Here is a 9083-nt window from a genome sequence, read left to right as displayed (position 1 = left end):
CTGTGCCTAAAATTGGGATAAAGATAATTCAGTTTCATCTGAGATTAGGGAGGGGAAGAGGGTAGGGAAGAAAAGGAAAGAGGAAGAGAAAGAAACATGTTCATTTAAAAAATAAGTTGCAATGGCAAAGCATCAGGACTACATTGTAAAAAAAATTTACAAGGAGTGAGTTGTGTACAGGGGAATTAAATGCTTAATAGACAAGAAAAAAAAAACTGTGCTAGAACCACCTTACTCATCATCATCTTCATCTTCTTCATCTTCCTCCTCCTCATCCTCTTCATCTTCCTCATCTTCCTTCTTTTTCTTGAATTTTTCAGCCTTGACACATACTTGTTTGCTGCATCGGGTTTTCCTTTAGCTCGGTAGGCAGCAATATTTTTTTCCTACTTTTCCTTCAGCCTAGCAGTTTTCTTTTCCTAAGGCTGTTTGTCATCTACAGCAGTGTGATTCTGTAAGGGTCCGGTGGAGCATTGGAGAAAGAGACCACACAAGAGACTGGCTCCATACAATTGGCAAAAGGGGATTTATTGGGGATCCATTCCAGCACACTGGGGCACCGTGCTCACTCAAGAAGGGAGAGCAGCCCAGAGCCCAGAGCAGAGATCAAGCAGAGCTTAAGTATACTTTCTGGAGAGGGCGGTGGGCTTTGCATACATCAGGACAAATCATCTTGAGGTACGGGAAAATTGAACAACAACTCTGAGACGTGATTGGCACATTCATTGGCGGGAACATGTTGGGCGGGGGTAATTCGTCACTCCTAAGCAGGATACACATTCAAACTAATGCTCTCCCTTGATTTGGGGGCGATACTCAAAACAGAACAAGAAGAAGGCCAACGAAGGCCTCTTGGGTGCATTGGAATCCTTGACTATTTTTCTGTTTCCCCTTTAGGAGGGGTATAGGCTTTCATTTCTCTTTCATTATGGGCCTTGTCCACCTTTGCCATGTCTTCAAATTTTCCTTTCTCTTTAGCAGACATGGTCTTCCACCTGTCTGAGCACTTTTTAGAAAACTCTGAGAAGTTGACTGAAGCTTCTGGGTGCTTCTTCTTGTGCTCGATCCCACAAGTTTGCACAAAGAATACATATGATGACATTTTGCCTCTCGGCTCCTTAGGATCTCCTTTGCCCATGTTTAGTTATTTTTCCTCACAGAGTCACCCAGTGCGCATCTGGCTCTGAGTTGCCCCAGCACTGTCTCTATGGAGCTCAATGTACTGCAATCAGGTCTGGATTTCTTTAATTCCTATGCTGGGTGTGTACTCAAGCACAGATAACTCTGCCTAAAATGGGGATAGAGATAATTCAGTTTCTCCTGAGATTAGGGAGGGGAAGAGGGTAGGGAGGAAAAGGAAAGAGGAAGAGAAAGAAACATGTTCATTTAAAAAATAAGTTGCAGTGGCAAAGCAGCAGGACTACATTCAAAGCATAAAGTGGATCACTGTTACATTTCCCCACTGTTGATTTCTATATTTTATTTCTATGTAAAAATGGGTGAAAACATCTTCAAGCTGCTTCCTGCTGTAAGAAGATGAAGTTGGGGAAAGTGACCAAAAGTCCTTTTTCTCTATCAGTTGGGTCATGGACAGTTAAGGGTATTCAGTATGAGGATAGTCCAGAGGTCCACAGTGGCAGATGGCAGATCACTGAACAAGGCATACATAGGGTGGAGATCATGCCAAGAAAAAAATAGGACAGCAAAGTGTTATTTTTTTTAATGAACAATGACTACAGAAGCAATTATTATCTTAGCCAGTCTCTGAAAACCATGAAGACAGTAATTTATAATCACACCAGTAACATATCAAGTTTATGTAGGAAGTGTTACTGAAAGCTTAGTCCTTGTCCCCAATACCAATTCAATAATGAGGACATGGTTTAAGAATAAGGTTTATTGCTTTGCTAGCAAAGGAAAAACACAGGGGACTCCTGTTCCAGAGGCTGTGATTCTCCCCAACAATAAGAACAGGGACTTTTAAAGAGGTGATTCAAAGGCTACATTTCACATGTCCTCTGTTAGTGTTGTAATTCACTTTTAATTTGGGAGATAGTCATTTCTGAGACCTTCTGGCACTATCCCCAAAGTGTGGATTATTTTATTCCTATGGTGGGCATTCAAGGACAGAAAACTCTGCCTAAAATGAGGAAGAAAGGTAATCCTATTTCTCCTGAGATTGGGCCAAGATGCTGGGGGAGGAAGAGAAAACAAATATATCCATTTTAAAAATAAGTAGCAGTGGCAAAGCAGCAAGGACTGTAGTCAAAGCATAAAGTGAACCACTGTTACAGGAGGTTAGAAACATTTGTAGGTCTATGAGATCAGGCTCAGTTTGGCTCAGGGCAAACCTCTGACCCTAAAATCCTTTGTGTTCTTTAGTATTAGGCACTCCCACACAGGAACTCTTCCTTTATAGCCTATAGTTTTACTTGCTTTTGGTAAAGCTGACACAAGTGTACAACTCAAGTTACATTTTTAAAAAAAGATAATTTTAAAAACAACAACAACAAAAACAATATTTTTCTTTCTTAAATGTCCATGTAGGAGTAGGCTGAGGGTATACTATCCTGTCAGGTGTTTAAGACCAAGTAGGGCAAAACTGACCTTGTTTATATCTACCATTAAGAATCAGCTGAAATTCCTCAGAGATCACTCTTGGGGATGTGTGTGAAGTCTCTTGGCTCCTATAGATTTTCTCTACCAGTGGTGCCATCTACTAAGATGGATCACCATCTTGATGACCATACATGGCTTCTCTTGGAAGCATTAGGGACATTTCCCTTTCCAAGGAACTGCCTTTTTGCAGAATGGGCATCGGTTGGCTTCCTTTTCTCTAGGGCCTCTCAATCTCCCTGATTGGCAAATCAGGTAACTCACCAGAGTTGTACGGCCCAGAGAGGTATCATATCATTCTCTGGGTCCTGGCTGAACATACAGGGCAAGGGTCAAAATTCTGGCTGCTTTTTCCTTGGCTCTTTTAATGCCTTTACTTTGATCTCCAAGTTTTTGATTTTACGTATCCATCAGGCCAGTTTCACTGGTTTTGAAATAATGGATTATAACATTATAATTTTACAATTATCCTTTTCTTTTAGTTAGAATCAGTATTGATACTGTAAGTTGGCATTCTATCCTATCTGTCCTGTAGGTAGTAACTTATTATATCAAACTACTTTAGGTTGTTCTGCAAAACATGAACAGGCAACAGTTATAAAGTTTGAAAAGAAAAACAAAAAATGAACACTATTGTATTTTTGATGTCTACATTTTTTGATGCCTCTACAAAGACCCATAAATTTATCAACTTTAATTACATACAAGTTTTACTTTTGAAAGACTCTTTTTATAAACCTAAAAACCTTTTACAATTCACCCAAACCTTTGCTTAAGTTTTCTATTACATCCCCTGTCCACTTTGAAATCACAGTGAAAAAAAAACCAATCTATCTTTTGAATGTAACTTTAAATAAACTTAATTATAGCCTACTTTGGAGCCATCCTAATATTGTAAAGTGATCTCCTAAGCTTTACATTTAACTAATTTTAACTTAAAGTAAAATTCAGAATTCATAGTATAAGGTAACACTTATCACAGGTCTGCATGTGTTAACAGTACTAGAAAAAATCAAAAGATAGCCTTAAGTCTCTTATACATTTGGAAAACAATGTTTATAACCAGAAATAGACTTAGTAAAGCAAACAGATAAGAAATAGACTTAGTAAAGCAAACAGTTTGAGCCTTCTATGTCAGATGCAATGTACCTTGCCAGGAAACCTAGATAAACTTTCATTTTATGAACTTTTAAATAACACTTAAACAAAGCTCAGACAGATATAATTCTCAGCTGTATACACATTATCTAATAACATGTATTTAGGGTATCAATTATATTGTTGAAACCTTAAATAAGAGTTGTGTATTTAATTAGGTATGAAGTAATGATTTAAAAGTCTTTAAAACAGGTACAAAACCTAATCCATTTAAGATTTAGTTTCTTTAAGTAATAAAACCTAACATACAAAAAATTATCTTGATACATAAGAGGTAATTAATGTTTCAGACTTTGTTTCATATCAGTACATTGAAATTTAAAAAAAACTTTAACTGATGGTGCTAATTATTGCCACTCTAATCACATACACAAACTTTTTGAGACATACCTTCTTCAACCCTTCTGCAACTTACTCAGACATTCACAACTTTTTGCACCTTCAACTCAGTTTCTGACTGCTCAGATTTCTTATCATGCAACTGCATAAATGCCTATACATAACAGAATCTCTTCCATAAATTTTATCTCATCCATGGGCAAAAGGGGCTGGAAATTAGGGTAAAGGCCAGGTTCTCTTTGCTCATTTTTCTACAGAACAGGCAGCTTTTTCTTTTTTCTTCCTAACTTAGGGCTGGTGAAGCCAGATTTAAAGTTAGGTAGTCAGTGTAGTTAGGTTGGGTCTAATATTGAGTGAAATTTAAAATGGAGACAATGCTGAGAATGACTCAGGGAAATGCAGGACAACTCATGGAATGTAAATGAAGTCCTTGAAAAGGCTGTAGGCCAAAGTCCACCTCAAAGAAGTGTTAACCAACAGCCACAACAGATTTGGAGAGAGCCTATCCCAGAGAAGTGATAATCCCATCCCAAAAGGTGATAATTAAGCCCACCTGTGTCCCACCCCTCAGGCCTTCAAACGTACATTTTATCAACAAAACTATAAACAAGGGGAAACAACCACACTTCCATGGATTTCACCTCTTGGGTCCCCTTCTTCCTCTGGGAGAAGTCTTTTCTGCTGTTTTTTAATAAACTTCTAATTTCTACTCTGACCTTGCCTCGGTGTGGTTCTTTGGTGTTATTCTTCAACATCAGGGAAGCAAGGACTCTTCACTGGTCAACAGCTGTAACCCTGGTATCCTTGACCCACAGTGAGGTGATGTGAGGCTGCCTGGGGCTAGCCTGAGAAAGAGTGCTGGGAGTGCCAAGACTGTGTTTAAAGGATTTAAATCTCTCTAAACCCTTTCTTCTGGAGTCCTGCTACCCTTGCACACAAAGGCAGTGCCTTCTGACACCTTAATCTTAGTTTCTTACTACTCAGATTCCTTATCATGTAACGACATAAATGCCTGGACATATAGAATCTCTTCCATGAATTTTATCTCTGACAAACCAACTCCAGCTGCAGGATTGTATAACAATCCAGAAAAACATCCAAAAGCCAAATTGTGTTATAGTAAAACATCTTTGAGACAGGAGTATAACTGTAGATGGCCCATTCGTCTAAGATCTCACTTCTCAAGAGACTATTGGTAAGATGAACATTTCCAGAAGGAAATCTCAAACCCATGGCCAAAAAATGGATGAGAACCTAGAACAGACCAGAATGGAGTAAATATCCCTAGGTCTTGAATCCCACTTAATATGACTCCCATACTAGTGGCACCACAGTTGTCCCTACAAAGAGGAACCAGATATTTCCATAAAGAGAACCAAAAGTGTGGAATCAAGGGTCTCAGTATGCACACCAGGAGACTTACTAGATAGCCAAGGGTGTCTTGACTTTACTGAGTTCACTTTTCTTTTTCTCAAAGTGGATCAAGTTGGAATTCCCTGAAGCAACAGGAGCTTTGGCAGCTGCTGGGAAGGTGTTTCAGTCCCTTCCTTTACTCACAGGAACAGCTCCTTTGATTCAACTAACCCAAGGCAAACTCACAAATTCTCCTGCAGTCGGCTCTTAGCAAGTTCACCAGCACCATGAATACTCAGCATGTAAGTGGGGGTCTTTGGAAAAGCAGGCCTGCTCAAAAAAGCTGGAGCAGGGGCTGCTCTTGGGTCCCATCTGGGGCTCCAAATTTGTTACTAAAAACTTGGTCTTTGTCCCTGATGCCAATCCAATAGTAAGGATATAGTTTTGAAAAAAAGAAAAAAAAAAGTTTCTTTTTTTGCTTTCCAAGCAAAGGAGATGCGCAGGAGACTCCTATCACAGAGGCTGTGATTCTGCCCCTCACAAGGACAGGGAGCTTTTAAAATATAGTTAAAGACTACATTTCAAGTGTTCTCTGTCAGAGTTGTAATTCAATTATTAATTTGGAAGATAGTCATTTCTTAGATCTTTGGGTGCCATCCCCAGGTCTGAACATTACTTTATACCTGAGGTGAGTGTGTACTCAAGGACAGATCACTGCCTAGGAAGAAAAGAAAGGTAATCCTATTTCCCTGAGATTAGGGAGGGGGAAAAATTTGGGAGGAAAAGGGAGAGAGGAAGAGAAAGAGAACCTGTTCATATAAAAAAAATCACAGTGGCAGAGCAGCAAGGGTTATATTAAAAGAATAAAGTGGAGCACTGTTACACCTGTACTGGATGAAAAGCAATATTTTTTTTTTCTCTTAAGACATAGGACCCAAAGAAGAATATGAAGAATCTGGCCTAGCTAAGTTCCTCCCTCTTTATTACCATTAAATCTTATATCCCCTTTGTCCAATCATACTTTTCCTGACTGTTCACTCTTCATCAAACTTAAGCATGGACATACACAAGATTATCTGTTCCTTTGGGTCTTAATTTCTGATGGCTTCCATATCATGAAACTTAAATAAATTTACATAATTTCTCTTGTTAATCTGTCTTTTGTTATAGGGGCTTTAGCCATGATCTTAGTGATAAAAATGGAAGATATTTTATTTCCCCTATACTGCAATAATTAAAAGCATCACTTTGAAAAAGAGCAATGGAAAAGAAGAAAAATCAAGGCAGATTACAAAATGAAAACTTACTTGGCACAGTGGTGTTATGCCTGTGGCTCAGGAGGCTGAGACAGGAGGAATATCAATTTGAGACCATACTCAGGAAATTAGCAATGCCCCAGTAACTTAGGAAGACCCTGCCTTAAAATAGAAAATACAAAGGAATGGGATGTGGCTCAGTGATTAAACACTCCTGAATTCAATTCCTGCTACAAAAAAAAAAAAAAGAAAGAAAGAAAAAGAAAAAGAAAAAGAAAAACTTCATTGAGTTGGAATCATAAATTGATGGGAGAATGATCGACTATTTAAGAAGTGACCAAGAAACAATTGATTTCAAGTATAGAAAACAATGAAATTAGATTCAAATTTCACCTTATATACCAATGAAATTATAGATAACTAAAGAGGTAAATATAAAATTATAATGTTAGAACTTTGAACAGTATATGCAGAAAATGGGTTGTCTTTGATTTAATGGTAATTAATAGTTTCAAGTGTAAAATTAAAAATTACAGAGAAAAATCCATAGGTTTAGCAAGATTAAAACAAAATACAAATGACAAAAACCAAACAACCTGTTGAAATCACCCAGGAAACTCTATTAGAAGCAGTTATTTTATAGGCTTTATATCTTTATCGTCAAAGAATCCATACAAATTGATACATAAAATGCAAAAAAAAAGTTCAATTTAACTGGGAATCACACATTAGCACCCATAACATAATAATAAAATGTAACCAAAGTTGTTGATATTTTGTCAGCTATTTTCCTGTTACCAAAGTCCTAGGACAGAGGAGCGATCTGGCTTCAGATAGACCCAACAGAGGAGTCCAATCACTCACCCCAAAATCAGATGCAAAAGGCCAAGGTGAAAAGCAAGGAAAAAAATTTATTCAGGATGGCCTTAATGGAAGGACATGAGGAAACAAAGTGTCCTGCCTTTGGAGGTACCAACAAGATCTTCAGGTTTAAATAGGGAAGGAACAGATGCAGGGGACAAGACCCATGTATGGTTAAGCAGTCTTGATCAAGCTGTGGTCTGGTTAATCATTATTTTAAAATGGCTATGCAGATACTTGTCACCAGAAAGAAAGCTGCTGTTGCCTGGAGGTAGTTACAACTCTTGTTACAGAATAGTTATCTTTTAAACTCATGTTTCCTGGAATTCAAGATGATTGCAAGAGAGAATGACTCAGAGGAAAAGTCAAGTCAGAAAGGCAATGGTTCAGGGCAATGACTATAGACTTCTAGGTGCTGCCCTAAAATTTTGTTTGAATAGGACATTATAAAATTTGGCAGTTAATAAATAATCTGTTGATTCTGACATTTCTGCAAATCTCAAAAATATCTTAGTAACTTATCCTGGTACCTGAAGACTTGAATGGGGAGGATTACTGGCTTTAGGGGAATTCTCATTAAGTGATGAACATGTCTGAGTGCAGAATTAAGCAGGAATCTAACCCCAAATCTAGAAAGATAGATACAAAATGAAGGCAGAGATACCAAGTTTTTATCCTGCTCTAGTTGCCTAATGGATATCTGCAGGCCCAAGTGAAGAGTCAGAGGTTTTTATCAAAAGTAGCCTCTAAGTCCCCCTTACACTCCCAGTCTTTGTGATCTATTCTATCTCTAGTTATGGATTTATCAATTGACCTCTCCATCTTTACCAACTGTTACCAGGGGGTTGTCTCAGGAATCCAGGGATTGCATTGTGATTCTTCATTCTTGTGTTCTTACAGGATACAACTTCAGGTAAGACACAAAACCTAGCAAAAGTGTACCAAAAATTATATGGAAATAAATTATTCTCAAGAGGAAGGCAGACAGTGGGTCATGAAGAGAGAGAAATGAATTTCCTGCTTAGTACTTTTGTTTACTCAGACTCTTAGGGAAGTCTCTAGAGAGTCCTGCCCAGATACTATCTCTTAACTTTTGACTGACAGTATAATCATATCAGATTTTTAAGTCCCTACTTCACGTGGTTTGACCCACAGGTATCCTAGTGAAACCCTCAGGGAAGAGGGGAAATTTTTACTATGATGATGAGATGAAAATAATATGCTAATGATCTAAAGGCAACTCTTGGTCACCTTGGTTTATGCTGACCCGTTTTAATTGTTAGAGGGCTTTGCTTTTATTATTCTGTCTGCTTGGGTCTTGGACTTTTTGGTTTGTAAAAAAAAATCACAAAAGTCCTTTTTCAGGGTAGTTTTGTGTTCTTTATCAGCAGGGAGGAGTCATTCAACATGCATCCCTCAGACCTGAGAGAAGAGCATAAAGCATAACAGATTATTTGTCAAGATTGAAACATCCTATTGACTTAAGCCAGAGCAAGGTAA

At 38.1% G+C, this 9083-nt stretch overlaps 1 pseudogene; it reads right to left on the bottom strand.

The window, feature by feature from the left end:
- Positions 1-231: 231 nt before the first annotated feature.
- Positions 232-1147, bottom strand: LOC144371832 (high mobility group protein B1-like; annotated as a pseudogene).
- Positions 1148-9083: the final 7936 nt, after the last annotated feature.

Source organism: Ictidomys tridecemlineatus, chromosome Y, assembly GCF_052094955.1.
Source record: "Ictidomys tridecemlineatus isolate mIctTri1 chromosome Y, mIctTri1.hap1, whole genome shotgun sequence".
In the NCBI taxonomy this organism is placed as follows: Eukaryota; Metazoa; Chordata; class Mammalia; order Rodentia; family Sciuridae; genus Ictidomys; species Ictidomys tridecemlineatus.
Note: the sequence above shows the minus strand (reverse complement) of the source record. Positions and strands in the feature narration are given on the sequence as shown.